General features: G+C 47.9%; 1 long non-coding RNA gene across 1 annotated transcript; it reads right to left on the bottom strand.

Moving 5' to 3' along the window:
• Positions 1-3,060: 3,060 nt before the first annotated feature.
• LOC147372945 (uncharacterized) lies at positions 3,061-9,766 on the bottom strand. Its single transcript, XR_015164400.1, has 5 exons — positions 9,664-9,766; positions 5,803-6,026; positions 3,979-4,129; positions 3,550-3,721; positions 3,061-3,337 (listed from the first exon to the last, which is right to left on the bottom strand). It is a non-coding gene; the product is annotated as an uncharacterized LOC147372945 (long non-coding RNA).
• Positions 9,767-12,254: the final 2,488 nt, after the last annotated feature.

The following is a 12,254-nucleotide window of genomic DNA, read 5'->3' as shown; positions in this document are numbered from 1 at the left end:
GACTTGGAGGACAAAATCATGTTTGTTTTCCAGTCCCAGCTTCCATCACCACGCTGGACACACAGTAGGAACTTGAGAATTGGCTTGAAAGAGATGTGTATGTGGATGAGGGATGGTTGTCTTCTCCAAATGATGTGGAGTACCCACCGACTCATCCTTGCCACAAGCCCTGGGATGCTGACAATTGTCATGTAGTCTCTAGATCGCATGGACTGCAGCCCGCCAGGCTCCTCTGTCCATGGGATTCTCCAGGCAGGAATACTGGAGTGGGTTGCCATTTCCTTCTCCAGGGGATCTTCCTGACTTAATCTGTGCTTCTTTCTGTCCCCTGAGTATATATTCTTTATGTGCACCCCTAAAATCCAGATCCTAACTCCTTAGATGTCAGGGGCCTTGTCTAGTAATAAATCAGTAGTTTTAAAAATAGATGGTAATGTTAACACAACTGGAATTTTAAAAACAAAGAACTCAGTAGGGGAAAGTAAACCCTCTTGAACTTAAATACCCACACACAGACACATCCTCAGAGCTCCCCAAGGCCCTGTCAAGTCTTAGGGTACAAGATCTGGTCCCCAAGTCTGAATGCTTCTTCTGGGACAGGCCCACAGACTGTCCCTAGTTGAGTCTCTGGGAACTTTTCAAGACTCTGGGGAAAGAGCCAGCCCCTGTGTACTGAGGGTCCACCCCAAGGCAGAAGCCTCCCACTCCTGCCGGGCAAGGCCAACAGCCCTTCAGGGAGACTGAGGAGAGGAAAGGGTCCCTCTGGCTGGAGGAGAGGGGGTTCTCTGCGGAGGAAGGGTGGTTTGTGGGACCCCCCCCAGGGAGACAGTAAGGGTGACAAGCCCAGAGCATGCTGACAAAGAGGGGGCAGCTGTGAATACAGGCTGGATGGGCAGAGCTGGGCTGGGGAGAACCGTGGGCACTTTAGGGTGATTCTCTTTCAAAAAAGTTTCTGGAGTCTGGAGCAGGCGACTGCCCCGGGAAGGATTCAAGCGAAGGATCTTGCGGGGAGCTGAGCAGATCCTTGGAGGAGAGACACAGGACGACATGCCAGGGCTCATCCCCACCACCCACTCTGGCAGGGGCCCCATTAAACACTGAGAGCTCTTTGGGGTGGGTGCTGCTGCTTCATGGCCCCCGCCAGCTGCCAGCAGAGTCTCTTTCTGACCCTTGTTCACCCGGACACCATGTGTACTAAGGCGAGCTGGAGACCTTTCGCCTGTGTTACTAGGCACCTTAATAGGCAGTTCTTAGCTGCACCGTGGACCAGACAAGGTGATGCTGGAACTACGCTCTTAACACAAGGCATTTAAGATCGTCTGGTTTCTTCCCAGCCAAGCAGACATAATTGCATCATAATGGGCATCTCATTTTAAACATTAAGTGGAGATGATGAACTTTGGGTGCCCCCACTTCAGGATGATGTGGGGATGGAACAGGAAAAATCCTCAGGTCCCACAGGCCCAAAGCCTCTGGGTTCCAAACACCTAAAACATCTCTAAAATCCACAACCTCAAAGCCTCAGAGTTGCTCCTCCACTGTGCTTTATAACCTCCTCCCCTTCCTTTACCAAGCTTTTCCTGTCACAGGCCACAGCTCCAGGGGAAGGGGAGAGTGCCCGCATCCCCAGCTCTGGGGTGAAGCATCGCTCCCTGTGTCCTTGATGCCGCTGAGGGTGAATGCGATCTGGGATCACGGGTAGGGCTGGCCCTTGGGCTCATCAGCAAGCTTGGTGTGTGGAGGTTTTGTCTGTCTCAGTTAACCCATCTGAGACTTGGAAGAAGTTGAAATTTAGGGTGAATCCAATGGGTCAGAAAGATGGAGGTCCACAGCAGGGCAACGAATACACAGAACATAGACGTGTACATACACATAAACACACACACACACACATGCTCACGCACCATCCATCACTTGTGTGCCTTATGGGATTTAAAAGAGAAGCAGAATGAAAGACTCAGTTGCTTTCTCAACAACGTGGATGTGTCTCACAAAGGAACTCTGGAGCAAGTGAAGGCAGATACCAAAGACAACAGGTTCTATCTGATGCAACTGAGGCTAAGTCCCAAACAGGCCGAAGGAACCCACGCTATGAGAAATAAGTGGGGTCATAACCAGCGCCTCTGACATTCTCTGGGAGGGCATGAAGGCAGCCGCAAGGGGTTGCTGGAGATATTCTGCCTTGACATCAGAATCAAGGCTGGTAACCTGAAGGTGTGCACCTTGTAAAAATTGAGTTCATTTATAAAGTGGGCACATCAGACTCAGAACATATAAATTAAGTATAGACATAAAGGCATTTATTACATTACAGCTTACATGTATATCTTGTGTGCATGCTCAGTCACTCAATCGTGGCCGACTCTGCAACCCCATGGGCTATAACCCACCAGGCTTATAACAAATCAGTTATCAAGCCATGAAAAGACATGAGAAACCTCAAAAGTATATTGTTAAAGTGAAAGAAGCCAATCTGAAAAGGATACACAATATGATTTTGTCTATATGGACGTTCTGGAAAAGGCAAAACTACAGAGATGGTTGAAAGATTGGTAGTTGCCAGTGACCAAGGCAGGAATAAATAGGAAGAACACAGGGGCTTGTTAGGGCAGTGAAACTATTTTGTTTGATACTGTGATGGTAGAAATAGGTCATTACACATATAGAACCCATAGAATGAACAACAGGAAGAGGGAACCTTACTGTAAACTGTGTGTTAGTTAGGAAGGTATCAATACTGGCTCATCAATTATAAGAAACGCACCACGGTAAGTTAAGATGTTAATAATTGGGGAAACTGGAGGAGGAGTGGTGGGGTATATGAGAATTTTTGTACTTTCCCCTCAATTTTTCTGTAAGCTTGAAATTGCTCAAAAACATCTGGGAATTTTTAAAAGATTGTAGTTAAAACAGAAATAAACTCACAGACATAGAAAACAAACTTATGGTTACAAAAAGGGGGAAAAGGGTCAGGGATAAATTAGGGGTTTGGGATAAGCAGATACACACTATTACATACGATACATTGATAGACTCAATAAAATAAACAACAAGGAGCTGTTATAGAGCACAGGGAATTATATTCAATATTTTGTAATAACAGGGAGGAACCTGAAAAAGAATCGGCTCAGTTCAGTTGCTCAGTCGTGTCCATCTCTTTGCAAACCCATGGACTGCAGCACGCCAGGCTTCCCTGTCCTTCACCAACTCCCGGAGCTTGCTCAAATTCACGTCCATTGAGTCAGTGATGCCATCCAACCATCTCATGCTCTGTCATCCCCTTCTCCTCCTGCCTTCAATCTTTCCCAGCATCCGGGTCTTTTCCAATGAGTCAGTTCTTCACATCAGGTGGCCAAAAAGAATAGGTATATATGATATCAGTGAATCACTTTGCTATACACCTGAAACACTGTAAATCAAATATACTTCAATTTTTTTAAAGCAGTTGCATCACTTGAGATAGTGCTTAAGCTTTCAAGACCTTCATTTCAGGTTCCTTAACCTATGGAATGAGGGGTTTCCCAGGTGGCACAGTGGTAAAGAACCCACCTGTCAGAGCAGGAGATGTGGGTTTGATCCCCAGATAGGGAAAATCCCTTGGAGGAGGAAATGGCCACCCGCTCCAGTATTCTTGCCTGGAAAATTCCATGGAAAGAGGAGCCTGGAGGGTTATAGTCCCTGGGGTCACAAAAGAGTCAGCCACGACTGAGCAGGCAGGCACCTGTGAAATGAGAGAGTTTGACAAGGTCAGTCTCAGAGTCCCTGTAGGAGGGTGCCTATAAAGGTGGACAGACCAGCTCCCCACCATCCACCATCCCTCTCCCAAAGGCATGCGTGTTACAGGCAGCCCAGGATCAGCGCGCTCACTCAGGTGGTTGGAGACCCAGTGCCTGGGCCGTATGGGCTTCCAGGACAGGGATGTTCAGGGCAGAACCAGAGGGGACCCAGGGCCCTGGGCTGCTGGAGGTGGAGGGTCACCTTCACTGCATGAATCAGGAGGCAGGAAGAGCTTCAGAGCGTCCTTAAGGTCCCTGGAGGGCGCTGAGGGGCTCTGCTGGAGGCGGGCAGCTTTCACAGAGCAACAGCCCCAAGAGACTTCCGTCCTGAAGAGCAGGCAGGAACCCTCTGTCTACACAGGACGCAAGGCGGAAGGGGCAGAGGTTTGGCACAAAGTGGGCAGCAGGGCCGACGTCACAGCTGCAGGAGCAGTGGGCCTGGGAGGCCCCTGGGGGTTCCGTGGAGAAGCCTGGGGGCCCCCACACCCACCTGCAAACCCAGACTCAGCCAGCCCTGGTCAGAGTCTCTCTTCCCCCCTCCAGGAGCAGGTCACGCCACACCGAAACCGGGCTCCTTCAGATTCAGGATCTCCAACCTCAGCTCAGAGATTTCTTTTTCGTTTCTCAGTTTCCTTGACCCCTTTCTCCACAGCAGATTTTTCAAACTTGTGCTGAACCTCCTGCAAGCTGTCTCCCCACCTCCCACATTCAGGGGGGCCCTCCTCCGCCTCACCTGCAGCCCCGCCCACTCCTTCCTCCTTCCTCTCCTCACGCTGGAAGCCAGGGCCCCACTGGTCTCACAGGCATTCTTCCATCCCTGCCCTGATTCTGCTCTCTCCAGGATCTTCACCATGAATGTGTTCCCTCCCTGTCCATTTCTCCTTTGGCCCCCTTCCCCGGGACCTTTCGCTGGTTGACTCCCTTCCTTGATCACCCATCAGGTGGGCTTCTCTCTGATGACCGCTCTCCCTATACCCTCTCTAAGTGATGCCAGCAGCTTCCCAGGTCTCACTGAGGGGGATGCTCTGGATGCCAGGATGTGAGTACCTAAGGCCATGTCTCTCCTCTGAGCATCAGGTGGGTCGGTCTGACTCTTCCTGGTCACCCCACTTACAGGCCTTTCCTACATAAACCCCCATTTCCAAGGACCCACTCCCACCTCCCCCATGGAAGGGATACATCCAGGGAACCTCACTGACACCCCAGAACCCTGACCTCCTAGGCATACCAATGCAAACACCAAGGTCATAGCTGATTGGAGCCAGTATAGAAATCTGACTCTCTCTCTTGAAAATGGGAGTTTGGAGATGCAGGGAAGAGATCAGAAGGCGAGAGACACTTGTTCTCAGCATAGCTGCTGGCAGGATGTCCCTGCTTAGGACCTGCCAAGCCATTGCTGTTCATCTTTTTTTTTTTCTCCTCTGAAACCATATTCCTCCTCCAGCTGCCACCCCAGAAGCTTCTCATTCTCTCCCCTTGCTGTTCATCTCCGATTAACCACTGAAATTGCCTTCTGGCCAGTCTGCTGCCTCCAGGCTGTGCCCCCATCATTCTCCACGTGCACCCCGAGTGCTTCTTCTACAAGAGAAACCTCCTGGGGTCACCCTCTCACAGAACAAACCCTCTCTCCTGATTTACCAGCCCCTGCTTGACCCAGCCCTGATGCCTGCTCAGTGGCACTTCTGGCCATCCCTTGCCTTGCTGTGGACCCTGCAGCCAGGGTGCACTTTCCCAAATTCTCTGTTCTCTCTCCCCTGTGGACTTTGGATGTGGCTTTTTGAGGGCTCTGCCTGGAACATTTTTTCTCCTTCCCTTTTTGGCTGCATAATTCTTTTTTTAAAAAAAATTATGCATTTATTTATCTGGCTGCCCTATATCTTAGTTGCAGCACAAGAGCCCTTTAGTTGTGACATGTGGGATCTCGTTCCTTGACCAGCGATGGAAACTGGGTCCCCTGCATTGGGAGCTCAGAGTCTTCCCCACTGGACCACTGGGGGAGACCCTGGCTGTACAATTCTTGACCAACCTTTTGGTTATGCCCTTAACTGTCTCTTCCTCGGGAAAGCTCTTCCTGGTGTCGCCAGTCATGGTCCGGCACGGCAGCCTTCCTTCGCTCCATCACACCACACTCCACCACACTCCCCGAGAGTTCCCTCTGAGTTGTTCTGACTCCATCCTGGACTGGTAGCCACTTGGACAAAATCCACCACTGAGTTTCATGGCCCTGGCATGAAATCTGGCACATCAAAGCTGTTGAATGAACAAATGAATGAATTTGTGAGCGCCGTATAAGTATTTATCACTTGTTATAGGCACTGAAGACTCAAAGATGAAAAATAATATCCTGCATAAAAGAACTTGGAGGTAGACCAATAAGGCAGCGAGTATGACAAAGGGTTGTAAATGCTATGAGAAAGCATAATGGGTGGGGTGGAGACAGGTATAGAGAAGGATGGGATCAATTCTACCATCTCAAGGGGTGCTTGAGAAATTCTTTTTCCTTCTCTCTTTTCAAAATTTTCCACTTCGAAATCATTTAAGACTTATAAATACTGCAAAAATAGTACAGGGTTCCCTTCCACCCTACCCCTAGGGCTCTCAACCGTTGACAGCTTAAATAACCATGGTTCAGTGACCACAACCAGGAAGTCACTTTGATATGATGCTATCAGCTAATTATAGGCCTTATTCAAACTTCACCAATTTGATTTACTCATATCTTTTTTTTTTTTTTTTAGGACCAGGGTCCAATCCTGGATTCTACATCCTATTTAGTTATATTTAGTTGCCTTAATCGCTTTCAATCTGGTACAATGTTCTTAGTCTTTCCCTTTCTTTTCTTTCCTGTTTTCTGTTTGTTTGCTTTTTACTTGTTTGTTTGTTTTATGACCTTGACAGTTTGAAAAGTATTGGCTGGTGATTTTGTAAAATGCCCCTCTGTCTGGATTTGTCCAGTGGTTTCTCATGATTCGATGGAGGCTGTTAATTTTGGCAAGAATCTCACAGATGGGACTCTATGCCCTTCTCAGTGTATCCTATCAGGGGCTTTGTAATGTTGCTGGTTCTCAATCCTGGTGATGTAAACTGCGGCCACTTGGTGGAGGTGACGTCCACCAGGCTTCTCCACTATTATAATTTTTCTTTTGTGATGAATAAATCTCTTGCAAGGAGATAGTTTGAGACTCTGCAGATATTCTGTTTTCCATCTATTTTCACATCCCACATTCAGCATCAACCCATGCGACATACTTGCCACAATCATTAATGGAGCATTGCCAAATTGTCCTTTTTTCTCCCTCTCTCATTTCTTCTACATTTATCAATTGGAATTCTCCTGTGAAAAAGAAATGTTCCTTTTTTCTCCCTTTGTGTATATACTTTATTTATATCAGCATGGACTCATGAACATTTATTCTCTTCTCTTCTACGGGTTATCACTGATTCTTATTATTATCTACTTTATTACTCAAAAAAGTAATATCCCCGTGTCCCACTTAGTGTGGGGCACGGGGATAAATCTGATTCTTTCCTAAAAGTCATCATAGTCTCATGGTTGAGACAGCTAATCAAAGACTATCGGAAGACATATTGTCCAGAAAGCAAATACAGAAACCCACTGGAAGCCACCGTTATGTAATTTTCTACTACTCTTGGTCATTTAGGAGAAGTGATTCTCGAGAGATGAGTAGGTGCTTCCCAGCCAGAACAGGGTGGGCAGGACAGGTCAGGGAAGTAGCTGCAGCAGAAGCATCCATGTGCAACAGCCTGGGTACCGCAGAAGAACAGGGTGTTCCGAGTGGCTGAAGCAAAGGGTTTGCACATGAGATAGAGCTGGGCAAGATGTAAATTTGGAGAGAGAGAAGCAGGGTCCAAATCCCAGAGTGGGCGGGGGACCCAGATGTCTGACTCTGGGCCGATGTCAACACTGTAGGTGAGAAGCCACTGACAAGGCTCAAGTAGCAGAATCACATGTTGGGTTTAATGATTTTTAAAGTCTTTCTTTCTCTGTGAGAGAGAGAGAGCTAGGAGAGTGTGAGGCTGCAGGTGGGCAGTCAGCTACAGGATCAGCGCCAGAGTCAAGCTGAAAGGATGAGGGTTTGAGGAGTCAGCGGTAGGGATGAAAAGTGGAGGCAGGTCTGAGAGATGGGAAGGAGGTAGATTCAAGTGTGTTCTGTGACCATATGCGGGAAAGCTCTGGAGTGTCTTAGGCTGATAGTGACATAATTTGTTGTTCAGTCACTCAGTCGTGTCCACTCTTTGCAACCCAGTGGACTGTAGCGTGCCAGGCTTTCCTGTCCTTCACTGTCTCCCGGAGTTTGCTCAAATTCATGTCTATTGAGTCAGTGATGCCATCCAACCATCTCATCGTCTGTCGCCCCTTCTCCTCCTGCTCTCAATCTTTCCCAGCATCAGGGTCTTCCAATGAGTCAGCCCTTCGAATGAAGTGGCCAAAGTATTGGAGCTTCCACTTCAGCATCAGTCCTTCCAATGAATATTCAGGACTGATTTCTTTTAGGATTGACTGGTTTATCTCCTTACTGTCCAAAGGACTCACAAGAGTTTTCCCCAGCACCACAGTTCAAAACCATAAATTCTTCTGGGCTAGCTTTCTTTATGGTCCAACTGTCACATCCATACATGACTACTGGAAAAACCATAGCTTTGACTATACAGACCTTTGTTGGCAAAGTGATGTCTCTGCTTTTAGGGGTTGAGATTTAGGATAGCCACTCTGGCTCCTGGATGCAACATGGAAAGAGAAAGCCCCGTTGGCCCAGGGGAGATAAAGACCACTTGGGATGATGGCAGGGGAGAGCAAAAGAAGGAGCAGATTTGAGAGATGCTGAGGACGGAAAACCCACAGGACTTGGCCATGGATAGGATGCTCGACCGAAAGAGAGATATGTATGGAGGAAAACTCCCAGGTTTCTGGAATCGACAACACTTGACACTAACTGAGCACTCAATTCATGTCAGGCACAGTTCAAGTCAAGCTAGGGGAGAAAAAAAATCACACAAAGACAGACACACATAGTTTACACGTGGGGTACCTCTTTGGATACACAAGAAACTGTTTATAAATGTTGCCTTAGGGAGGAATTGAGTATCTAACAAAGATCAAAATACTATCTAATAGGACTTCCCTGGTGGTCCAGTGGTTAAGAATTCACCTGCCAATGCAGGGGACACGGGTTCAATCCATCCAGGAAGATCCCACATGCCATAGGGCACCTAAGCCCATGTGCCACAGCTATTGCAGCCCATGCACCCTAGAGCCCATGCTCTGCAACAAGAAAGCTGCTGCAACGAGAAGCCCATGCACAACTAGAGAAAGCCCAAGAACAGCAACAAAGACCCAGCCAAAAATTTTAAAAACTAAAATCAATTCGGTCCAGTTCAGTTCAGTCGCTCAGCGGTGTCCGACTTTTTGCGACCCTATGAATCACAGCACGCCCGGCCTCCCTGTCCATCACCAACTCCCAGAGTTCACTCAGACTCACGTCCATCGAGTCAGTAATGCTATCCAGCCATCTCATCCTCTGTCGTCCCCTTCTCCTCCTGCCCCCAATCCTTCCCAGCATCAGAGTCTTTTCCAATGAGTCAGCTCTTCGCATGAGGTGGCCAAAGTACTGGAGTTTCAGCTTTAGCATCATTCCTTCCAAAGAAATCCAGGGCTGATCTCCTTCAGAATGGACTGGTTGGATCTCCTTGCAGTCCAAGGGACTCTCAAGCGTCTTCTCCAACACCACAGTTCAAAAGCATCAATTCTTCAGCGCTCAGCCTTCTTCACAGTCCAACTCTCACATCCATAAAAAAATACTGCCTAGTAAAACTCTTGGAGAACTGGTGCTGGATGCTTTCTACATGTGTGCTTGCTAATACCCACCTTCAGTTTGACTGACTGAATCCACACAATCTACAGTCACTGAGTGTTGCAGCTGCAGGTTCTGTACAGGTAAAACAGGAGAACAGAAGAAACATTGTCCCCTAGCAAGCAAAGACAGAAAAGAGGGAAGAACCAAGCATCACACCCAGCTCCTTCCTCCAGAGCAGCCAATCAGCTCGGTCCCTCACAGAGGTGGGCGGGGTTTGGAGCAGGAAGGTGCCACCTCCATGGGCTCCCAGCTAACATTCCCAACTCCTGGCTCACTGAACTGGCTGAACTAACCCACTGTGCTTATGGTGTGTCCTTCCAGGTCTGTTCAATCTTGCCCCCACCATCAAGTGGAATTTTCACAATATCAACTACTGGTCCTTTGGGCAGCCTCCTAGAACCACAGCTGGGCAAAGCAGATTTGATTGCCTGAAGGTCAGAAATAAAACAGGACCAGACATTTCAATTGACTCCAAGGCCGCTAGGTACCTAAGCTGGAAAACTAACTCCCTATCCCATTTTCCACCTCAGATTATGAAGCACCAAACAGCATGATAGAGCTCATCAGATTTACTGTGAAAGCAAATGACAATATACTCCAATACTTTGGCCACGTGAATGCAAAGAGCCAACTCATTGGAAAGACCTTGATGCTGGGAACGAGTGAAGGCAAAAGGACAAGAGGGCAGCAGAGGATAAGATGGTTAGATAGATAGCACCATTGACTCAATGGACATGAATTTGAGCAAACTCCAGGAGACAGCAGAGGACAGAGGAGCCTGGCATGCTGCAGTCCATGGGATCACAAACAGTCGGGCATGATTTAGTGAGTGAACAACTAAATGGCAATATAAAAATACTCCATAAAATTCCAACACAGAGAAGCCTCAAGCTTGAGTATAAATTAATTCCCATGGTGAATTTCTGATTCTGCTCAGCCATAGCTGAAGGGGCTCTGAGGGTCTGGATGGAGCTGGGGCCACTGCCTGGACCATCTCTAGTGGGGAGAGGTGTGGACCCTTCAGCACCTTATAGGGATGCTGAGAGCACCAAGTCTTTCACGAGACTCAGCTTAACATCCTAAGAGCTAATGTGTTGAACCCAAAAGATGAATGACTTACCATCTGCAAACTCAGGAAATCCCCAGCTCTCAGGGCAGATGTATGAGCAAGAGTATATTCCCCTAGGCTCTGTAGGTGATGCTGCAAAGACCAAGAGAGAAACTCAAGCAAGGGAGGAAAGGAAGATGTGGATCAAGAAAACCATTTCTGTTCTGCCAAGATGCTAGTCAGGCAATGGAAGACAGGGGTCTGGGGTCCACTTAAACTCAACAGGGTCAAATCTCCCCCTCCTTTTACCACTGTGCAAGTGCCATTATAAGGGGTAGGGAGCCATGCACAGGGTCTCCCTCTGAGACAGCAGGGTCTGAGATGTCATTGCCTTCATGTTGTTGTTGTTACGTAGTCGTTCAGTCATGTCTGACTCTTTGTGACAGTCCATGGACTGTAGCACATCAGACTCCTCTGTCCATGGGATTCTCCAGGCAAGAATACTGGACTGGGTTACCATTCTCTTCTCCAGGGGATCTTCCCGACCCAAGGACAGAACCCAGATCCCCTGCATTGGCAGGTGGATTCTTCGCACTGAACCACCTGGGAAGCCCCCGTTGTAATCGTGTAAGTTAGCAGTCTGCAGTGATGCTGGCTCCAGTGACCAGGTCTTCTTCTTTGAAGTACCTTCCTTTCCCAACTAGAAGTCAGACTCTCTGAATGTCCATTTTTCCGGGCTCCGGTGCCTCCTTGGGCACCTTCGACCCCTCCTGAAGGCATCCCACCACAGGGCATCCTTGCCGAGACCCCAGACTGTCCCCTAAAGAAGGTGGCTTTCTTCCCTCATCCCCCTGTGTTCCAAATGGAGGATCACTCAGGCACAATCCTGAACCAAAGCCAGATTGATGCTTCTGCTCCCATGCACTTCTCAAGATGCTCTTCTTTGTAGACCTTTTAAAAATATCCACCCTTTGAAAATCATTGCTTTTCTTCAAATCTTTTCCTGCAGGGACCAGATATTTCCCCTGTGCTTTCTTCCCCTCAACTGTCCCTGGCTTCTTTCAGGCAAGCTCAGCTTTGTATCAGTTGAACCTGCTTTTTTTTTTAAGTTGGCCCTTTATTTCATATAGAGCCCGCCCTCTCTTGTGTTTTCCAAGAATTGTTTTCTGAACACAATCCTCCAGGGTCTTTTCTTATGGGATTTCCCATGATGGGAGATACGAAACCATTCATTCTGGGTCTGTTCAAAGCAAACCGCTGTTTAGACAAATCTTACTAAGCTGGAAAATCCCACTCAGAGGTCTTCTCCCATCAGTCCTGCGTCTCCTTGAGTCTGGGCTTGTTCCGAGCTTGTCCTGCCCAGCTGTTCTGTCATCCGTCCCATTGGTCCTGTGTTTTCCTTCAGAAACCAAATTCCATGAATGTCTCAGGTGTTCTCTTAGACAGAGGTATTTCCTGGGTCACAAAGTTCATGAATTTTTTTTTTTTTTTTTAGCATTTCACACTGATCTTTCTAGTCTTTCACTGTCCAAAAAATTTCAATTAACTTATGTA

The sequence above is a fragment of the Bos grunniens genome, chromosome 5 (genome assembly GCF_055505025.1).
Source record: "Bos grunniens cultivar Pamir isolate PY7600 chromosome 5, Bosgru_T2T1.0, whole genome shotgun sequence".
NCBI classification, from domain to species: domain Eukaryota; kingdom Metazoa; phylum Chordata; class Mammalia; order Artiodactyla; family Bovidae; genus Bos; species Bos grunniens.
This window is presented reverse-complemented; position numbering and strand designations above follow the sequence as displayed.